We start from the raw sequence: 23001 nt of genomic DNA, 5'->3' as shown, positions 1-23001 counted from the left end.
GGACCTGATGAATTATCACCAAGTGGATCCATGTGTGTGACACCACCCAGATGAAGAAATATAACATTTCCAGCTCTCCAGAACCCCCCTTGGGCCTCTGCCCAGTCACGGGCCCCTGTCCAAAGGTCACCACAACTACTTCTATGTTCAGGCGTGAGTGTTGCCTGTTTTTGAACTTTATGTAAATGGAATCATTTGGTATATACTTAGTGCCTCATTTTTTTTTCCCTCAACATTAAGTATGTGATGTTCATCTGTGTTATGTGTAGTGGTGGTTTATTCACTAGTATAAGGGTATTTATTTCATTTGAGTGTACCACAATTTACTTACTCAGTCTCCTGTCAGTGGACATTGTTTTCTGCTTTAAGCTATGAATAGTGTTGCTTTGACTGTTCTTTTACAAATCTTTTGGTGAATGCACGGGGGAGAGGGGCAGAGGGAGAAAGAGAGAGAGAATCTTGTGTAGCCCAATGTGGGACTTGATCCCACGACCCTGGGATCATGACCTGAGCCAAAATCAAGAGTCAGATGCTCAACCGACTGAGCCACTCAGGCGCCCCTTGGTGAATGTACTTCTGATGGGTATTCTTTGTGGGGGGAAGTGCTGGGTCATATGGTATATATGTTTGTTTAACTTTAGTAGACACAGCTGACCAGTTTCCAAAGTTTTTGTGTTAATTCATACTCTCCATTAGCGGTGTACAGGAGTTTCAGTTTCTCCACATACTTGGCAACTCCTGGCGTTGTCAGTCATTTTAACTTCAGCCATTCTTGCTACATACATAGTGGTGTCTGAGTGTGGTTTTAAGTTTCATTTTCTGATGGCTAATGAGATGAAAACCTTTTCACATGTATTTTTCCCCTAGCCATTGGATATTCTCTTTTGTGAAGTGCTTGTTCATGTCTTTCAGCCATTTTAAGAGATGAATTGTCTGCCTTTTTCTCATTGATTTGAAGGAGTTCTTCATATGTTCTTGGTATGAGTCTTGTGCTGAGTATCTGTTTTCCAAATATCTTTTTTCCACCCTGTGGTATTCCTTTCCTTCTTCATTTGTGCCTTTTGGTGGATAGAGTTTCTTAATTTTATTCTAGTCTAATTTATTGATCTTTTCCTTATGATTAGTGTTTTTTGTGTTCCGTTTGAGAAACCATCACCTTTAAAGTACAAGTTGTGAATATGTTTTTTAATGTTATCTTCCAGAACTTTATTGGTTAACAATTCACTTTTGGACTATAGTCCACATAAAGTTGATTTTTTTCTTATGTGTGTGGCATGTTTGTGAGTCAAGATTAATTTTTTTCTCCACATGGATATCTGATTGACCCAACAATGTTTGTTGAAAGAACCGTCCTTTCCTGTGGCTCTGCAGTGTTCCATGTCATCAAACAAGTGTGTGTGGCTGCTTCTGGATTCTCTATTTTATTCTGTGGTTCTGTTCGATTGTATTTGTGCTAATACCTCCTTGTTGTAAACATTGCACTTTATGTTAGGTATTTCACAGCCTTTCAGAGTTTTTTGTTTTTGTTTTTTTTTTACATTTTCTGTTTTTTTTTTTTTTATCTTTTTATCTTAAGCAAGCTCCTTCAGTCTGACTTCTGTTCCTGCCACTGTGCCCCAAATGGCCCCCTATGGGCCATAGATGACTGTCCCCCTATGGTTGGTGCTAAAACGTAACAGATATTTTAGTTCTCAGCTTCCTTAACCTTATAGCAACATTCAGAAGAGCTGACCTTTCCTTCCTGTTTGAAACACTATCTAAGCCGATGCCATGCTTTCCCGATTTCCCTCCTACTTCTCTGGCCACCTCCTCTCAGTCTTCTTGGCTGGGTTATTCTGCTGGATTATTATTTTAATACTTTTTGATTTTTGATTTTATGTTTTTAATTTGAGAGAGAGTGCGCACATGTGTATGAACAGGGGAGGGGCAGAGGGAGAGAGAGAGAGAATCCCAAGTGTAGAGCCTGATGCAGGGCTTGATCCCACGACCCTGGGATCATGACCTAGTGAAATCAAGAGTCAAACACTCAACCGAATAAGCCACCCAGGCTGCCCCAGTGTTATTATTTAAATGTTGGGCTGCTTTGAATCTCATTTCTAGGCTCCCTTTTCTCATTTTACAGTTACTCCACGATGATTTATTTCCAACCTTTCTGCTGCCGTCTTCATGTTAAGAGAACTCCTGAATTTATATCTCCACTTAGAATTTTCTTCAGAGCTTGAAATCCTGGATTATCTCAATCAGAGTTTTTCCCCTTGTCCTTCTCTTCCTGAATTATTTTTTTTAACCCAGAATGTTTTATTATCCTACCTTCCTTATGTACTCAGATCCCCTCCAGTTGGGGCTTCAGGCAAGGGATTTCTTTGAAATTCAGTTGCCCAAAATAATTAATTGGGGGTATTTCTCTAATTCACTAGGAAGCTGAGAGAATTACCCAGTTTATTTCTGTCAATTTCTTTGTTCTCTTAAGAAACAGGTAATATCCCTACGAAGTGTTGGTTGTCAACCCTCCTAGGTTTCTGTGAAGCACTCCTCATCTTCGGTGTTACTCTTTTCATCTTCATTTTGACATATAGAATGGTAGAGCTTCAAAGGAGGGGAAGACAAAGGCACAGAAATGCCAAGTAAATTCCTCCCACCACAACTGGTAGGCAGCAAGGCCCTCAGTTTTTTCCATCAGACTCCCCTCACAAGGACCGCTGGTGATTCTCAAAAACCAGATGTCCAGTCTCCAGCCTTGATTACTAGTCCAGGGGTGGGAAAGAGCTGCCCCTTTTACCCTGCTGGGGAATTGACAAACAGGCTTATTTATTTGTTCATTGCTTATGTCCTATGCTTCTCCTGATAATCACTTTAGAACTTTTTTTAGGTCGAAATCATCCCCTGTATCTCTTGAAGCTGGAGATACAGTGTCGTAGGGACTACTAATCAGGATGTCAATTAGATTGAAAGATCTTTTTTGTGTGTTTGTATGTGTAGGTGGTCCATTTGTTCTCAAATTTGAGCATTGTCAGAGTCACCTGAAGAGCTTATTTAGGACTATGTTTCTCTGTATGTTTTGATTAGCGGTTGCTCTAGGAATTACAGTAGATAGGCTTATGTTTTTATAGTCCATTCTTCAAGGTGAGTGCACAAACCTTACCATCTCATAAGTCCCTTCCTGCTTTGTCTCGTCATTTTCTTATGTAACTACGGTGACATCTATTGAAAAATGTGTCAGAAATGTTATAGTTTTTATTTTAACTACTAAACATATTTTTAAAAATCAAGAAGAATAGAATGGTGTATTTCATTTACTCAGATACTTATCATTTTTGTGGGTCTTTCTTCATTCCTGATGTTCTAAGTTTCCCTTCTGTCTGAGGACTTGCCTTTAGCAGTGCTTTTATTGTTGGCAGGAAGTTATATTGTTTTCTTTCATCTGAGAGCCCTTTATTTTAACCTTCATTTGCGAATGACATTTCCACAGGATAGAGAATTCTGGGTTCATTGTTCTTTTCGGTCTGTATTTACAAAACGTTCTTCTGCTGTTTTCTGGCCTTCTCTTTCCTGGTGAGAAATCTGTACTCATTCAGATAGTTGTTTTCTGTTTACCTTTAGTATTTTTTTTTATCTTTGTCATTAGTTTTGTCAACAATTGATTATGATATGTGTGAGGATGGATTTCTTTGGATTTATTCTGTTTGAGATTTTCTGGGCTTCTGGAATCTGTACGTTTCTATCTTTCACCAGATTTGGGAGGAAGTTTTCAGTTATTAAAAAAATTTCTTTTCTGCACTGAACTCACTCTTTTGTCTTTCTGGGAGGTTTGGTGGCATTAATGTTAGATCGCTTTGGTAATGTCCTATAGGTCTCTGAGGTCCTGTTTGTTGTTTTCAGTTATTTTTTCTCTCTGTTGTTCAGATTGGATAATTTCTTTTTAATTTAATTTTTTTTATTACTCAAAAGAGATTGATTGTAAAATGTAGCTTTCTGACTCTGTGCTTGTGGCTTCAACATTTTCACAATGATTTTCTGCTCCTCAGTAAGGAAAGCACACTTGATCCTGTCATGAACACACTTAGCACGCATGGAACCATCATGGACCCTGCTGACATGTTTTCTTGTTTTAGACAACCTCATAAGAACTTTAGGTCTCCCAGCACAGACTCCTTGAAGTTGGCCTGGATACACGTCACATGCAGATTTTAGGGCTTTCTTAATCTCCTTGGTATAAAGGTAAACGATTCTATTACCAGGGGTTCAGGATAGCCTAGTTTTGTTAGAGGCTGCTTTGTAGGACAGCCTATGGTGACATGTCAAATGCTGGACCACTCTGAATACTTATGGATGCCGTCCCCCTGGAAGAGAGCCAGACTGGATCATTTCTATTGATTTTTTGAAGGATTCTCTCTCTTCTGTCACCCTCATTCTGCTATTGAGCCCATCAATGAGCTTTTGATTTTGATTATTGTATTTTTTTTCCTGGAACTTCTATTGGGTTCATTTTTAGGTCTTCTGGTTTTTTGTTTTTTTGGCTGAAATTTTCTATTTATTTCAAGAGTGTCCCTTTCTGAGGCATTTTTATAATAGCTACTTAAAGTAGCTTAAAGGTGTTTGCCAGGTATTTAGTATCTTTGCTGTGTTGGAGTTGGCATCTGTTGCCTTTTCCCATAAAATCATTTTCTGTTTCTTTGTGTGCTCAATAATTTCTGAGCGCGTCAGGGACGTTTTCAATATTATTAGATGTTGGGTCCTGTTTAAATCCTATTTGTGTTTTAGCAGGCGCTTGATCTGCCTGGGAGGCTGCAAGTTCTGACCAGTCCTCTGTGGACCGTGGTTTCAATATCAGTTTCATTTTCAAAGCCTTGTGCTGTTTGGATCTGTCCCGCAGATGCTCCCAGGTGGCTAGTTTGGAACATGGGCAGTGGTCTACCACGTAGTTCAGTCTTTATGTAGCCTGCTGTTTAGGGTCAGATGCATGTGCCTAGAGCCCAGGGGTGAGCGAAGGAGTTCATGAACAGCTTTATGGGGACAGTTTGCTGTGCTCCTCCCTCTCCGTGATCTTTTTGTACCTTCCAGTTTTCCAACGTCCCCTTTGTCACCTTTTCTCCAGAAACCTTGGGATTTGCTTACCCTCTTCTGCCACATATTTCCCACAATTGCATCTGTATCTGGGTCAAGCGGTGGGAGAACAGAGAGAGAGAGAAACAGCAATAGGGGTTTGCTCCACCCTCTTGGGGGCACAGCCCCTCTGTTCAGGGGAGAAGGTTCCTTTCCCTTAGACTTGTAGAGGCCTGTGGGCTAGGGTGCAAAAGCATAGAGAAAAGAAAAAAAAAATGGGGGTTTGCTTCCCTTCTCTCTGAGTGTTGAGGTTCCCTTTTTTTTTTTTAAATTTCTCAAGCCAACACTAGAGGGCTTCTCTTGGGGCTCTCTGCCGTTCTGGTGGTGCCCACCTCTGGCTTTTGGACTGCCTTGGCTCTAAGCGGGGGAATACCGAAGGAGAAAAACACCAGTTTGGTGTTAGTTTGAGGAGCTCCCTAGTTCCTCAGTCTGCCTACTACTGTTTATCTTTCAGAATTCTCGAGTTGCTGCTCCATACCTTCTGTTCAGGTTTCGTAGCTGTGTTCAGAAGAAAAGATGCAGGGAACATGCTTACGTCCTCTTACCTGGAACTGAGACTCCTGGAAGGCTTGTTTAGAGCACAGCTTTCTGGCCCCCACGCTGAGAGTTTCTCTGATTCCATTAGTCTCAGGGCTGGAGAATTTGCACCCCTAACAAGCTCCCAGAAGCTGCTGATGCTGCTTGTCCCAGAACCACATTTTGAGAACCACTGATACAGCCTATCCGTAAATAATCATGGGAAAACTTTTTATCCAGAGTAGACCGTAAGTCAAGTTACTTCATTTTAATAACATTAAGTACCCAATGGTTTATTATTCAATAAGCTGCAAGAGAAAGGACAGTGGAAATCTCTTGGTTGAGCAGATGAGATTAAAGGAAATAAAACATTACAGAGTTTATTATCTATTAGATGGCCAGATGGGAACTATGGTTGATGCTTTACAAGTTTATAGAGCTTTACAAGTTTGTAGAACTCAAGACTTGTGGAAATGTTGTCATGGGGAATTTCCAGTATTAAGATATCGGCTTTAGGTATAAATTTTTCAAGCAGAATGTCATGGAACATCTAGTAACTCTTGAATTTCTTTGTTTGTGGGCTGTATCTTTGAGTGTAGGAAAGGCGGTCAGGGGAACTAAATTTTCATCTCATGAAAAGCTGGTTGGCAAAGGAAGAGCCCCAGTTGTCCATGCCATCCTGGCAGTGATGAAATCTGACCTGGTGTGGTCAGATACGGGCACCAGGCTTTTCGTGTATGTATGTTTTAAATCAAAGAAAAGGTATATATTGCTTGAATGTGTATCACAAGAATGGGAATTTTAGAAAAAAGAAATCCACTTGCACTCCCTGGTCCTTAACACAGGGCTTGAGAAGTGCTTGCTGGGTTGGACTCTTTCTGGGTTGGATTCTCTCTCACTTTTAATATGTGCTTTTAGGAAAATCCTGAAAGATAGAGCCACTCAAAAATAATTAACTCCAGATTAGGTATATGAATACCTTATAAAAAGAGCAGTCCGTTTATCTGTTCTGACATGTACACGTCTGCCTTGGGCTCTGGGTGCAAGGCCCACCTCTGGGGGGCCCCGCAGGGTTTAAGACAGGGTCTTACTCTGTTACCCGATGCTGTTCCAGTGTGACCAGCTGGAAGCACATTCTCCCCTGGCTAGTGCGCCAGCATCGAGGCTGCTAGCGTCTAGAGCGGCTGTCATACTAGAGGAATGAGCTGTGCAGACACAAGAGGCCTTGCCACTTTCCCCAGGCCCCTGGGGGGAGATTTTCCATGCTGCCAAGGACTCAGTACAGGTGGGAATTACCACCTCTGGGCAGAACTGTTTTCCCCAAGTTGCAGGTCTGGGCAGAAAATTAAAAAGAGTGGAATCTTAAGCCCCAGGGACCACAGACCAGAGAAGGCATAGACCCGATGAGTCCTGTTTTCCGTCTGTGTACCTGCTTTTGCTTGTCCACAGACACACTGCCTATGATTATCTATCCTGTCTGAACTCTTAGCCCCAGGGCATTATTCACACAACTGCCACAGAGTCCTCCAGGCCACCAGGAGGCAGTAAAGAGCCTTGGAGGGCAGCTTCACCAAGTGAAACCCTACAAACCAGGCATGGCCCCCCTTTAAGAAGACTTTACTTCTCGTCAGGCCCTGACCTAAAAAGGCCTCATTTTCCCTCTCCTTGGGAACCCCACTTTGTCATTCCTGGGTTGATTGTCCATCTGGTGGCCAGCACACCCCAACTCTGTCACTCTCAGTGTGGCACTGGGAAGGAGGGGCTATGGAGAGGAGGACACGTGGTCCTGGTTCCCAGGAAAGCCGCCAGCAGGGGAAGGAGATAAAGACACAAGACATTTAGCGTCTACGAGTCCCATCCGCGTGTAGGTGTCTTGACTTGTTGAGGCTGCCGGGTGCTTATATGCTGACCCACATTTGAGCAAGTTTCTTCTTGGACTACAACTGCTCCTGTCCTGCTGTTCCCGGCAGCGTGTGCCCTCCTTGAGGGCAGCGGTCATGGGACATTAATGTCTGTATCTCCGCATGAGCAGGGCAGAATCATGGCTAAGCACCCTGACTCAGGGGCCAGACGAGTCTAGATTCAAATCCTTGTGTAAGTGCCAGAAGCTTTGTCTCTCTCATGAAGAGTTGGCATTTACATCAAAGAAAAAAAAAAAGAAGAAGAAGAAGAAGCCATATCAGCCGTATGTGCCCCACAGTGCTTGTGTGAGGCGTGCAGGAGATGATGCCTGTGGAGAGCTTAGAGGTGTGCATGGCATGTTGCAATGTTCCAAAACATTAGTTCCCCTGCTCCCTTCATGCTCCCTGCTTCCCTGTTCTGGAGCTCCGCCCTGCCCCCCTCCCCCCTCCCATGCTTGGCATGCAGAAGGTGCACATGAAGCATTAGTGAATGACTAAGAGAATGGCTGAAGAGAGAAAACCAGTTGTGACTCAGCGATATGGCTAGTTGGGCCTCCGGGAGACAGGCGCCCCCTTTTCCCTGGACACTGGTGGGAAGGGACCGCCACAGAGCCAGGGAAGGGGCCGGCCCCCAGGATCAAAGTCTTCACTGGGGAAGCAGTAGGTTCTCAGGGTTGGTCCCAGCCCATTCGTGAATGATCTGCCTTGAATCATACATTTTTACTGAGGACGCTGCTGTGTCAGGTAGGGTTACCTCCTTAAATAATTCAATGTTGGAAGATTTAACTTTCACTTTCCTGGATTTCAGTGAATCTATCCTTAACATTTCATTGGGGTTTGAGGCTAGTGAACGTAGCTCTCTGTGGATTTTGTGAATTACTCATTCCTTTTTGACTTTTTTTTTTTTTTTTAAGATCCAAGCCAAATTTTTTAAAGTTTATTTATTTTGAGAGAGAGAGACAGACAGACAGCATGAGCAGGGAGGGGCAGAGAGAGAGGGAGACAGAGAATCCCAAGCAGGCTCCATGTGGAGCCTGACGAGGGGCTTGATCCCCCAATGAGATCATGACCTGAGCCGAAATCAAGAGTTGGACACTTAGCCAACTAAGCCACCCAGGCATGCCTCAAGCCAAATTTTTAATGGCTATTAGATTCAAGAGACATCACATTATAATTTTTTTTGTAATTGTGGTGAAATACACATAGTTTAAATACCTATACATACATATGATTATACACACAATTTTAAATAACATAAACTGTGCCATGCTGGCCATTTTTAAGCATACAGTTCGGTGGCATAAAGTACATTCGCATTGTTGGGTAACCATCGCCACATTAACGCCCAGAAATTGTTCATCTTCCCCTGATGAGACTCTGTCCCCATTTAACGCTAACTCCCCACTCCCTTCCATCCCCAATCCCTGGCAACCACTGTTCTATTTTCTGTCTCTTTGGACTTAACTACTCTAGGTACCTTATATTAAGGGGAGTCATACAGTATTTGTTCTTTTGCCTCCTTTTATTTCACTTGGCACAATGTCTTCAAGGTCATCCCTGTTGTAGGCTGTGGCAGAATTGCCTTCTTTTTAAGTCTGAATAATAGCCCACCGTATGTATATCCATGGTCTGTCAATGGTCACATGGGTGGCTTCCACCTTTCAGCTAGTGTGCGTAATGCTGCTGTGACCATGAGTGTACAGATGGCTCTTTGAACACCTGCTTTTCCTGTTTGCTTTTAAACTTGCTTGGGAGGGTCAGGGCAGCTTCGGTTTGCAGGCTGGGAAGGGCCTCTCCTCCTTAAATGCAGGTCCTGAGTCCCAGGTCAGGACTCTATTCAGAGTCCTCTTGGCCCACTGCAGGCATCTACTGGGTGATAGGATCTGTGGTTTTCTTCTGGTGATCCCTGCTCATGGAGAGGGGCAACGGTATACATCTCCAGAAAAACAGACACAGGAAAGTTTGCTCTGGCTTTGGCTGGAGTCTGCCTTGACAGACTCCCATTTCTTGTGTATGTGTTGATTCACAGTCAGGGTCTGTAAGGCAGATGCAGGCAGGACTGTCCTGGCCCAGGGTCTTAATTAGCCCCTGCACAGCCCTCAAAATGATCCCTGTTGTTGCTCATTAAGGATTGAATGGGTCTAAGGGATGATCCAAAGAACTCAGACCCTGCTGGTAGTGTGCTCAGTGATTAAGGACTGGGACTCTGGATTTGGACAGAGTGAATTCAGGCCTTGGCTCTGCCACTTACTGACACCCTGGGCATGTTACCAGACCTTTCTTAGGCTCACCTTTTTTTCCATCTGTGAAATGGGAAAAAGAATTGTGTGTCCTTTCTGGGTTTGTCGAGAGAATTAAATGAGATGATGCATTTAAAACCCTTACATAGCACAGTGCCTGACATGCGGTAAGTTGCTCTGTAAATATTAAGTATTACTGTACTTGCTTACGGCCACCTCCCTTCGCCGAGCCTTGGTCATTAGTCAGTAAGCACGACCTTCAGACATAGCCTGGTCTGTGCCTTTAGGGCATTTCCCCTTCAGTTATTCTCTTCCTGCAAAAGCCCGAGCTCAGGTCTCCCAACCTGAAGGCTTGGTGAAAGGTCTGACACCTTGTAAAGCCTCACTCTTTCCTAATAAGTTTGTGTGTGAGTCCGAGGCCGCCCGGAGTGTTTATGCTTCCGGATCCCAGCACTGGGGAAGGGGTGGTGGCTGCCACTGGCTTTGTAAGCTTCCGGGCAGCTGGGGCCAACTGGAGAGGTCAACCCCACCAGAGGAAATTTCGTCCGGCTTCCACGGAATAGGAATATTAATCTGACACGGGGCCAGAGCAGGCTGGACCAGAGGGAGATGAAATAGCAGAACAAGAATGTAGTGCTTTCTGGTAGAATCAGGCAATGGATGGCTGCAGCAAATCGGAACCAGATTTTTGAACATGGTTCTGATGGTGGCGGATGGGAAGTTGGTGCATCCTGCTCTGGGTCCTCTCTGCTCTTCATCCGTGTAGCCCTGCCCTGGGGCTGTTTGTCCTTCACCATGTCCTTCACCATGCTGGGGGAAGAGAGTGGGTTTCAGGTCTGCCTGCTGGCTTCCTCTCTCTTCTGTTTGGTCCATTTCTCGTCCTGTCCAGATGATCCAGAGCTATCTGCAGGCCCAGTGTGTTTTCTTAGGTCACAGGTTGGAGAGAAGGGCTTAAGCGATTGCTGTTTCCTCCAATGGAGACTATTAGGCAAGGTGGCCCCCAGGAAGAATTTCCTGGCTTTTGTGTTGCCATGGCCTGTCCACCACTCTGGAATGGTGCAGAAAGTGTGGAATGTCCTGGGTCAGGACAGAGATGGCCTCGGGGCCTTAGTGAGCTGACCTTGCCTTCAGGCTACCTTGCCATCATGCTGTGATTGCTTTTCATCAGGAGATATTTGCAATTAGAGCAGCGGGAAGGAGAGCTGGGCAAGGGGGCAGAAGGGCAGGCTTTCAGGTCTGCACTTGGCTGGCATTCACGCTGTCTGCAGAAAAGACTGCTCAGGTAGATGGGGTGGGACGACATGTCCGAAACTGAAGCTGCCCTTGTGTTCTGACCAGATGCCAGTAATTGCATCCTCTGCTCTCATGAATTTTACAGCACCCTGGTGGCGGCAGCTAGAATCACTGCCCACCGTGGCCACAGTCTAGTGTTGCTGGGCACCTTGGCTGGGAAGAGGCCCAGATTCAAAATGCCCTTCCCTTCATTCACTGCCGGTGCAGCCACAGAATGTCCGGGTTCGGTGTTCAGGGTCTGGGGATAGATGCCTGGGGTTTGCGATCTCCAGTTTTTACTAGTTGTGTGACCTTGGGCCACATGTTAAACTGTTCTGTACCTGTTTCTCTGTCAAATGCTGATTATAAGATACGCTCGCCAAGGCTGGTGTGAGGTGTAAGTAAGTTAGATAATGCACCAGAAGGGTTTCAAGAGGTGTCTGCCACATAGGGGTTGACGTGCAGAGAGAGCAATCCTGTGATTTCTCCCAGGCCAATATGGTATGCTCACGTTTGTGACATTTACAGCTTCAACCAGTTTTCCGGACATTGGCACAGTGTTACAGAGCTCAAACCTTTTGACCGGGTCAAGGAACGTTTGCTATTATAGTTGTTCATTATAAATACTTGACACTGTTTCAAGTGCATTAAATAAGCCCAGAAAATGTTACAGCTAGAAATGACCTGTGACATTAGTCATTGCATTCAACCTCCTGCTTCCATGGAAAAACCAAGGCCTGGCAAGACGATGTGTCTTGCGAAGGCCTCAATTCTAGCTAGTAGAAAAGCAGGGGCTTGAGGTGAAGACCTGAGCTCCTGGCCCAGCGCTCTCCCTGCTTCCCTGAGGGGCCCTCTTCTCCAAACTCAGAGAAGAGTCCTGCAGAACAGTCAGAGATCAGACGGCTGAGCAGACGTATGCAGGTACAAATCCACTCAAGTCTTTGTGCTATTTGATGGCATTGATGACTGAGCAAGAGAAATTACTCAGGATGCATATGAAACAAACCACTAAGTGACATTTCTATGAGTGCTTGCACAGAGCTGTTGTAAGTTTGTGTGTAAGCTCTGGGGCACCCGGCTTCTCCAGGTCTATTTTATAGGTAGAGTATGCGGACCTACCCCTGGGGCGTGTGAGTCTTCTTTCTAGGTTAAATTGCACTGCAGTGAGTGTGGGCTGTATGTGTGAGCCTCAGGTATTTAACTGGTCTTAGTTTTCAGCATCCTAGCTGGTGACAGGAAGCCGGAGGAGGGGAACCGAGCCACTCTGAGACTTGAGGCCAACACACAGGTGGTGGCCTTAGTGGTTTCCAGGAGGGCGTATGGTGAGTGCTTGACACGCCTTAAGGATGCTTTCCTAGCAGGAAAGCCACAGGGAGGCATCTCTGCCCACAAGCACCCCTCTTTGCTCTCATCTCCCCTTCTTGCTCTTTTAAAATTATGGGTATTTTGTTGTATTTTTTTATTGAGAGAGAGAGAGGTGGGGGGGGGGCGGGGAACATGAGCAGGGAAAAGAGAGAGAGAATCCTAAGCAGGCTCCATGCTCGGCATGGGGCCTGACACGGGGCTCAGTCCCCCAACCCTGGTATCACAACCTGAGCCGAAATCAAGAGTCAGGCATTCAACTGACTGAGGCACCTGGGAGCATCCCTTTCCAGCTCTTAACCTCATTCTCTTCTTGAGAATTTTCCCTTTGTCCGTCATCTCTCCAGTGGACGGCACTGCATGGCTCTGCGGGTCGCAATGCCCCCTGAGCCTAGTTGTAGCAAGGTCGTGGCCTTTTCTCTTGGGGCCTTTGTCTGCTGCTGGACTTTGTGTCAGGAAGACAAAGAGAGCGCTGTTTGGGGATGTGGGCGACCAGGCGCTCTGCTCTCCTTTCTCCATTCCTTTCCTGTTCCCTAATTGCTCTCTCAGACCACCCAGCTAATGCCTCTCCTAGCTTTGATGTCGGTTTCCTCTGAACCTTGGAAAAGAAGATCTGTCACATGGCTAGTCCTCTGGCCACCAGTCCCTCTGATGTCTGACCAAGCTGTGAATGTCCTCTTGTCCTCTGTCCAGCCGGTGGGCCACGACCCGAAGCTGGCACAGCCCCTACTCCATGCCTGTGGGGAGGCATCCAGATCCTGGCCTTGCTGTTCGAAGGTGTCATTTAAGGGCCATGGCTCTCCAAACTCGCTTCCCTGAGAAGTGGAGAAGATGGAGCACAGCAGAAGGTTCTGAAGTCAAGTGGTCCCCAGAAATCACTCTAGACTTTCTCGTTTGTAAAATGCAGACCACAGCCTCGCGGGAGTACGTCCACCTCCTCCTGGTGTACCTGGCCCACTGATGGAAGCCTGAGTTGGGGAGAGGCGTTATTTCTTTCAGACCCTAGGAGAGGTGATGGGTTGTGCTGACTGAGTGGATATGGGTCAGGGTCGACTGGTATTGCTGGCATACGGTCTCAATCCAGAGAGGTTTTTGCCTGCTCCTTTCCATTCTCAAAGATCCCTGAAGAAGAGGCAGCACCTTTCTTCTCAGTGCTATCCAGCCTTCCTCTTTCACTAGTGGTTTGCAATTTGAGATCTCTTTTCTATGCCTCTCCAGCTGCCACCCCCCACCCCCAAACCATAGCCTGCAAGAGTTAACTCAGTTCTTGGCCCCTGCCAGGAAGAATCTCAATTTGCTAGAGAGTCAGCCCAGGATGAGCATTATTGAAATTGCTAATTTATTTCTATAGCTTCAGTCTCCAGCCTGGAATGGAACAATGAGACCAAAAGTGTTCCAGACACATTGTTTGTTTAATAAAGGAACATTCTTCCAGCTGAACTGTATGGCTGTTGGATTTTCTGGTTTGATTGGTTAACCCTCATAAGCAGTTTGGATTTCTCTTGTTAGAGCTGGTGGGAGTAGGGGGTCTAGGGGTCCATGAGCCTCTCTGATTGTTATATCATTATTCCCCTGACCCTGGCCTCTCACCTAGTCAGAAGGTTTGACTTCTGTAACATTGTCCTGCATCCGGAGAATTGGTTAAAGCTGTAAATCTCACAAAAATGAGTGTGCTGTATGGCCCCAGGAGAAATTACAGGATTGCCCCTTCTGAATTTCAACCCCTTTGGCTTTGCGAAGGCTGTTGATTTTATTATTGATCATTGAGTTTGATCTGATGCATTTCACAGAGACTTGGCTCTGCGGTTTTGCTGTTGGCTCCAGGGGCAGCAGCTATGCTGATGACGAGTTTTTCCGTTCCCCCCGCCAGATGCAAGAGGTGGTAGGGTAGACGCAAGCCTACTCCTCCCTTCCTTCTGGCAAGTCTGATTTGGATGCATGCATATGTGGGTTTCTGTATGTTACTGATGGCGTGAGTTAAAAATTGTTCTTGACATGCTGCCAGAGGCAGGGGGATAGATGGAATGACCTTTGGAAGACTCTTCTTGGTAAAATAGCTATGAATTTTTTTCTTGTTATTCTGTGGACCGGACAGTTCTTTTTTGTGTAGAGATATAGGTAGATGACTATATGACTTAGCCTGGAAGAGATGCCCTGAGGTCACCTTTGTCTCTCTGGCTCTGGAAGAAACCATCGCAAATACAACTCATGATGCAGACATTGAGTTCAGGGGTGGTCAGTATGAAGTGCTTCCATCCATCCATCTGTCCATCCATCCAAATGCTATTTAGCAAGTGTCTGCTAAATTTTAGGAACTATGTTAAATGTGCTCTATATTATTTAATTTTGTTTAATATTTCCATTCAGCGAAATCAAAGATCATTTCAGTCCTGTTTTTACTTGATCATTCTTTTGCATTTGACACAGTTGACCACTTCCAATTTGGTATTTTCTCTTACAAAGGTTCCAGGGTCTGTAACATGATTTGTACCTACATTTTCTGTGCTTCTCTGGGCATCCTTGTTATTCCCTCTCATGTGCTTCACCGCCCGCCCCCCACCCCCCACCCCCCCCACCCATTATCTTCCGTTGAAGTAGCAGTGTTCTTAGAGTTTCATCTTCATCTCCTTTTCTCCTTTTTCTTTTACTCCTTTCTTCAAACACTCTTTCTGGGATGTTTCACCCATGTCACTGTGGCTAAGTTATTATTTACATGCATATGATGATTCTCAAATGCTCTTACATAACTTAGCTCATGTGTTCCAGGCTCTCCTGCCTGTCTTCTGACCATACGTGCCTGGATGTCTCAGACTCCATATGTTCGTAGATGAACTTAACATCTTCTTTGTCAGTCCTGTAACCTTGATTCTATCTTGGGGGTTGTTCTAACCATTCTCCTTCTCAACCATGTCAGAATCTGGAAGCCTCCCTAGATATCTCCCTTCCCTCACATCCACTTAGAGACCAACTCACGTCAGTCCTCTTTCCCATATCTGTTTCCACCTCTCCTTCCCCAGTGCCACCATTCTGATTCCAGCACTTGGTACCCGCCCCCCACTCTTACATTATTGCAGTATCCCCCAACTGATCCCTATATTGCCTGCTCCAAACCATTTTCATGCTGTATCGAGGTGGTCTTTTCCATACAAATCTGATCAAGTCAATCCCTTTAAAATCTTTCAGTGGCTTCTAAGCACCTAAGATCAACTTCACACTCCTCACACATGTTATAGCAGGTTTCTGTGATTAGCCGCTTGCCCATGTCTTCACTTTATCTCCAGTAGGTCTGTTCAATGACTTGACCCCAGACACACACCCTAGACTCCGGCCACACCAAACACTTGCTACGCTGCCTCTTGCCTCCAGGCTTTTGCCCACATTTTTTCCTCCACCTGGCATGGTCTTTCCTCCCCTAAGATATGGGTCTTAGCTCAGGCCTGTTCTTCTGTGAAGTCTTCCTTGACCCCCTAGGTTTCCTCCTTCCCACTTCTCTTGCTCCTTGAAAATGTTGTAATGATTTGTTCCATTCTTACAGACCCTTCAAGCTTGTGGTTATGCGAGAGGTCCCAGGGTTAATGTTCCCAGTGGCCATTTCCACTTTCTTCTCTCCAATAAAATGTTAAGATAGACCTGAGTAGAACAGGAGTAGCACTTTGCTTTAGAATAAAATTTTAGAGGGTACAGCTTTTCTTCCTGCTCCATTTTCCATGGAAGATTGAAATCTTAGTAAAGTTAGTAGGCAACGTGTTCCTTCAGGGGAGTGCTGAATCTCAGTGCCACCTTCCCTGGCTTCTCTAAGTAACAAAAGACACATTTTCAGGAAGTTTGTGTGTCCACATAGGATGCTATATAGATCAGTGTGGGAATCTGACGTTCCCATAAACCTGCCCGTTCGTTTGGGGATTGCTGTCTAGCTTTGTTGGTGTTGGGTACTTGCTTCTATGCCATGTGGGCTGAGCTTAAGAGAAAGTCACTAATGCCAGTATTCAGGGCAGTCGAGTGTTTGGGACACAGGTACTATTACCCAGGCATGGTGCTAGGGCTGATAATATAGTGGGGAACTGAATTGGTCCCTGCCCAAGGGGCCAGTGTGATATTATGGAAAGGCATTAAAGTCACATAGACCTGAGTATAAATCTTAATTGCATCCCTTCTTATGATGTGGTCCTGAACAAGTTACTCAACCTTCTTGAGCCTCAGTTTCTTCACGTATAAAGTGAGGATTGTTCTACTTCTCTTACAGTCTCATTGTAAGAATTAGAAAGTACATCAAACATAATTTGGTTGGTACAGTGCTTTCCACTTTATTAGGTGGAGACTGCTAATTACTGTCTACTGTTAGAGTAGTGATTATAATAAAATATAAAACTCAGATTCCCCAGTCTGCTTTAGCTGATTGTAATAGCGAAAATTTATAAGGTTTGTTCCCTAACAGAAACTCTGTTCTTCATGCTTTACATGTACTAATGCACTAAATCCATACAATGGTCTTAGGAGGTCGATACTTTCATTATTTTGTAGAAGGAGAGACTGAGGCACAGGAAAGTTACATAATTTGCCCCAGGTCACATAGCTGGTCGCATTGGCTGCAGATGTGAACCCAGGTGGTTTGGCCTCATGTTGTGTGCTCTTAACCACCATGTTGTACTGCTGCCTGTGAACTGCTCAGCCTGATAATATTTCTCTTTAAAAAAAAACATTTTTAATGTTTATTTTTGAGAGAGAGAGAGAGAGAAAGAGAGAGAGAACGAGAGCTAGTGAGAGAAGGGCAGAGAGAGAGGGAGACACAGAATCTGAGCTCTGAGCTGTCAGCACAGAGCCTGACGCGGGGCTCAAACTCACAAACTGCGAGATCATGACCTGAGCCAAAGTTGGATGCTTAACCACTGAGCCACCCAGGCGCCCCAATATTTCTAAGTCCATAACTGTATTTGTTTTTTAAGGCTGCCGTAAACAATTACCCGAGACTTGTTGGTTGAAAACAACAGAAGCTTATTCTTTCACAGTTTTGGAGGCCAGAGCTCACAATCAAGCAGGTTTGTAAGTTCTGGAGGCTCTGAGGGAGGACTGGCCCATGACCCTCTCCTAGCTTCTGGTGGTTGCCAGCAATCATGGAATTCCTTGGCTCATGGCCGCATTACCCCAGTCTCTGCCTCCATTTTCACATTGTCTTTTTTTCTCTTTGTGTCCCTTCCTCTTCTTACAGAGGCACCAGTCATTGGATTTAGGGCCCACCCTCATGCAGTATGACTTCATCTTAACTGGCTGTATCTGCAGTGACCTATTTCCAAATAAGGTCATATTCTGGAGTTTAAGGTGGAAATGGATTTTTAGAGGACACTATTCAACCCACGATAATAACCATTCTCTCTTCACTTCAAGATGGCAATTGATGAAGGAATGTTTATTTACTGCCTTATTCCAAAAGGCTGGTGAAATAATTAAAATAATGCTCTAAGAACCTAATCGTATGTTAGAACATGATTCTTAAGGTTTTTATTTAAGTTAGTTAGTTAACATACAGTTAGTTTCAGGTGCACAATATGGTGATTCAGCGCTTCCATACAGCACCGGTGCTCATCACAGCAAGCGCACTGCTTAATCCCCATCACCTCTTTCACCTCTCCCCCTGCCCACCTAATGTCCAGCAACCATCAGTTTGTTCTCAATAGATGAGAGTCTGTTTCTTGGTTTGTCTATCTCTTTTTTGGGGGGAGGGGAGGAGGGGCATGGCCAGAGAGTGGGCTATGAGGGACATTTACTTCTTTCTCAGGTGGCCGGATATCGTGATCCCTCACCCATACCCTTGCCTTCTCTAATCAGACACCTTCATCCATTTTTCATTGGATGTGGTCTTGAGTTCTTCTTTTCTCATGTCTCTCCCCTGAATGGGCTCTTGTTTGTCTGTCCCTCTGCTCCCTTGAAATGCATCAGTGAGAAAAGAGTCCTCCTCTCTGCTGTTCTAGATGCAGCCTTGGTCACATCAGCTTTTCGTAGTGCTCACATCATGTTGAAGCCCTGGGACCAGTACTGCCACTTACTGCAGTGATTTTGAGCAAGTCACAGCCTCTCTGAGCTCAGTCTGGTCTTCTGTAGAACAAGGATCCTCCCAGTCCGTCACAAGGATATCTTGAGTCAAATGGCCTGATGGGTCTGGATGCTCCGTCTTACCTGTGCAGCATCATGAACGTGTTGGTGGTAGACGCTAGGCATCTGCTATGGGTTCAGATGAAAGGCACTGGAAGCTCCCACAGATGTCTGCCTTCCATGGTTGATCCCGGTCCCTGGAGGGCTATTAGTCGGGGTTAGTTAGTGTGGGAGGGGGTGGAGGAAGATCCAGAAGGCAGTGTGTCTGGTCCAAACTTTTGATCAAGAGGTGCGCCCTTTGATGTAGCAGAATGGAGTTCCCTCCAAGAGCCGTGCTGAGGCCAGCAGGCCAGCTTGCCCTCCCCTGCATTCCCTGGCAGGCGCTGTACAAACTTGTGTGGCTGGGTTTCGGCTCTGGGCCATCCTCACATTGGGGCTTGTCTGCCTCTTGATACCTCATGGGTCTGTCCTAGAGATGATATCCCTAGGTCATGAGATGTGAAACATGTGCCATTATATCAGGGTGGTAATAGGACATTTATTGGATATACATATATAGTATATATGAGGCACAGTATTAGACTGGGATCCAGCAGTTAAAAGACGAAAAGCCTGGGGCACCTGGGTGGCTCTGTCGGTTGGGCGTCCCACTCTTGATTTCAGCTCAGGTCATGATCTCATGGTTTGTGAGATAGAGCCCTGTGTTGGGTTCTGCACTGATTCTCTCTCTCTCTCTCTCTCTCTCTCTCTGCCCCTCCCCTGCGCATGTTCATGGGCTCACACTCCTCCTCTCAAAATACATAAACATCAAAAAAAAAAAAAAAACCAAACCCATAGTGCCAGCTTTGAATAGACAATCACAGTGTTGAGAGAAGGGCCAAGTGGAGGTGTGTCTATCAGTGAGACCTGCCCTAGATTAATCATTGGCAAACTGTGGCATGCAGACCAAATCCAGCTTACCACCTATTTTTGTGAATAAGATTGTACTGAAATTCAGCTGCAGTCACTTATTTATGTATTGTCTATGACTGCTTTTGCACATCAGCAGAGTTGAGTAGTTGTGACAGAGACAATGGGGCCTGCGAAACTTTGAAATATTGAGTGTTTGCCCTTTTACAGGAAAAGCTTGCTGCCCCCTGACCTAGATGATGGCTCAGCAGGTGAGAGTTCTGAATAGAAAATAGACATGGACCCTATTCTCAGGGGCTTTCCAAAGTTTTGTTTGTGCAGCTACAAACACAGTCAGGGAAAGGTGACCTGAGGAGCTGGCTGGGGGAGAACTTTGGAGCCACGATTGAGGTTTTGACAGGGAGGTATAAAGTCAGAAAACAGGGCAGGCGGGCAGGAGGCATGAAGGGTTGGGAGGGAGCTGTGTGTCCACAGGTACACTTTTACAGGTGCACACAGAAGCCAGGGGCAAGGAGAGGCCAAAGCTGGGGGCTAAGCAAGGACAGGAGGCTGTGACCACAGAGGATTGCATGGACTGCAGGCCGTGCTGTGGTAGTAAAAGTGACTCAGTGTAAAGCATCAAAGAAGCACGTAGCCCTGGAGCTGCAAGGGGCCTCACAGGTCTGCCTCTACCATTCATTGCCCAAGTGAAGGGAAGGGAAGGGGATTGAGGTGTCTAGTCCAAGCTTACCCAGCTGGTGAATGGCAGGTCAGGTGGAAGTCTCTTTTCTCTCTGCCATTTGTGACCTGAGCCCCGGGACACTGACCGAATGACCTGGCTCTTTAGGAGAAAGGACTGGGAAGCCCAGGCTCCTCCCAGCTGTCCCTCTCTCTTAACTTTTCCTCAGCCCTTAGACTTTCAGGCCTTTTTTCTAGTCTCTTGGAGGGTTCCCCAGTCTGTATGCTACTTGAGGGCAGGGTCTGGGTAGGACTTCTGTCTGTGAGCCCCTCCTCGTTCAGACTGGGGTCTCCATGGCTGTGTGTGGAAGAAGTGAGCCTTGAGGACTTTATTCCCATCTTCCCACATGTGGGTGTGAAGTCTGGGCTTCTGTGGGTATCCCTCGGTCGGGGTGGGATTAGGGCCATGTTACTGCTTCACAGCCATAGCTGGTGTCCCCGGGGCTGAGAGGCCCCTCAAGAAGGCTGTGAGGCTGTCACTGAGCCCTGATCCGCTTTACAGCTCCCCATGCAGATTGTCACATATGCTCTGGCCACCTGCAGAGCCTTTCCTCTAGAACACTTCACCGTGCCTGGACAAGGAGCTTCTTTAGATGCTGAATGTCTCCCAAGCAGCCGCATCAGCTCAGGGAGGATTCAGTCGGGATGCCATGCATCTTCGGTGATTGACAGAAACACCTCATTTGTCCCGATGTGTTGACGGAATGGCTAGAAGAGCAGCCAGAGATGATGCTCCAGCTCGGCCCATCCCTCATTGCTAGGACCTGCTCCTCCCAGCCTCTTTGAGTCTTTGAGCAGACTCCCCTTGGCTTCCCCCCAGCGTGCTGGACGGGTGCCAGCCATGGTCCCTCCAGTGAGTCAGAGACAGGTCAGGGGCATGGATGGGGAGGGGAATGCAGCAGCCATGCGGTGCAAAATGACTTGGCCAGTGTTTGCCTACGCAGTTCCAGATTTGTCATCTGTACAGCAACGTAAAAGTTGTCTACAGTCAGAGGCTTGGGCAGCTCAGCGATAGAGCCAGAGGACACAGGCCAGAATTCAGGAGCCCAGGGACACCAGGTATCATGAGAGAGACAAAGAAAACTGCTTTCAGCACTTTTGAGCAAAAATTACGGTTCCGACCCTGGCAGGACCTGTAACCTCCCCAGTCCTCACCCCCTGTCTTTTTTATTTACAGCAATATAGAAGTTGGTCACATATAGTAGCCTTGCTGACCTGCCCAGTTACCAAATATTGAGAAAAAGAAAAGGCCCAAGTGCAGTGGTTCCTATCACCAAAGGAAATACAAAGATGTGTACCTGCCATGCGTATGCCCGTAGACGGTGTCTTCTTCACACTGGCTTCTTCACACTGGCTCCTCATAGCAGTCTTGTGAAGGATGCCATTTCTTCCACTCTGTGGGCCAGGGCTCAGAGTAGTTAGATCACCACCAAAGTCATACCGAAGGAAGAGTAGGGCCATCAGATTCTGGACCCATTTCTTTTCCTGTCTTCTTCCGGGACCATGGGCACATCCTTTTCTTGGGGAAGCACTATCCAGGAGGCTCTTCCAGAGTCCTAACAGGGCTGGTCCTCTTTGTGGGAAGAAGTGGAGGTCTACGTAGCATGATTTGAAAAAAATGGAAATGGAATTCTAATGCCCTAAAAGCTTCCCCAGTCATTTTTAGTATATTCACAGAACTGTGAACCATCAACTAGGTGGCATGATTTTTGAGCCTCTTTAGAGATACCCCTGGACTTTTGTCCTCTCCCTCATCAGCCTCCTCATGGGCCTTCATGCCTGCTGTGAGTCACTGGTAGCAGAAGGTGTTCAAGCCCCTGTCACAGTTCAGCCTTGTGGGAGCAGATCTACGCCAGGCTTTAGTGCCTCTGGGGGTTGCCATGTCATAGACTGACAAATCAGTCTCTTGGTAATCTCACAGCATGGGAATCCGGGGTTAGACTGTGAGCTCCTTCAGGACATCCAGGGCCTCCCTTAGCTGGACAGGATGTGGGTTAAGTGGCAGGTGAGCCAGGATGAGGGAATGCTTAAGGCACAGACCCTTCAGAGCAAGACAGAGGCAGGTGGAGGGTCCAATGGAGAGCGCTCTGAAACAGCTGGGTATCGGGAGAGGGAGGACAGCAGACGTATTTTATTCCTGTCTCATTTACCTGAACCTTGTTAAGGCTGATGGACATCCTGAGACTATTTTCTGGACGGCTTCTCTGATTCTCTTGGTTGCAGGGATGAATAAAATGAACTTAGAAGATTGTGTATCTCTAACTTTCTCTGGTTTCAGAGATGCCCATGAAGCTCCCTGAGCATGTCCTGTGTGCAGGACTTATTGAAGGGACTTGAAGTGGAGTGTGTTGGGCTTCCTAGCCAGCCATGGTTTCTTTGTAGGCTAGGACATAGGAGTCCTGGATTCTTTGATTACCCACGAGTAGGTTCTCCATTCCTCCATTGGTTCCCTTCATTCCAGTGAGCTGTTGGGGTGCTTACTTTGCTATAAGCATTGTGTTGGGTGCCTTGGGACTTGATGGGGGAAGGCATGCACCCAGTCTTTAAGAAATTATTGCCTTGCTTGATCCTTTAATATATATATATATTCACAGGAGGTATTCTGCTTTGACCTACCGGTCATTTACAACTTGTGAAGATGACTTTTCCAGATTATTGATTCTTGAGAGCAGGTTTTGCTTTGGGGCACTGGAAGGGACACTAAGCTCTCCTGTCCCCTCTCTGGTTGTTTTCCTGTGGGTCAACATCCAGGGTTAAGATGGGGGCCACAGCTAGTCCATATGATATCTTTGTGCCAATTAGAAAAAGGTCTCCCTTCCTCAAGATGCCTTGCTTCCATTCTTGTAAAAATTGTTTTAAGGGGCGCCTGGGTGGCTGAATAGGTTAAGTGTCTG

At 46.1% G+C, this 23001-nt stretch overlaps 1 protein-coding gene and 1 pseudogene across 4 annotated transcripts in view; one reads left to right on the top strand and one right to left on the bottom strand.

Moving 5' to 3' along the window:
- Window positions 1-23001, top strand: part of ANO2 (anoctamin 2) — a 340087-nt gene that overhangs the window by 43097 nt on the left and 273989 nt on the right. The window lies entirely within an intron of this gene.
- On the bottom strand, window positions 3857-21469 carry LOC123590994 (annotated as a pseudogene).

This window comes from Leopardus geoffroyi, chromosome B4 (genome assembly GCF_018350155.1).
Source record: "Leopardus geoffroyi isolate Oge1 chromosome B4, O.geoffroyi_Oge1_pat1.0, whole genome shotgun sequence".
Taxonomy (NCBI): domain Eukaryota; kingdom Metazoa; phylum Chordata; class Mammalia; order Carnivora; family Felidae; genus Leopardus; species Leopardus geoffroyi.
This window is presented reverse-complemented; position numbering and strand designations above follow the sequence as displayed.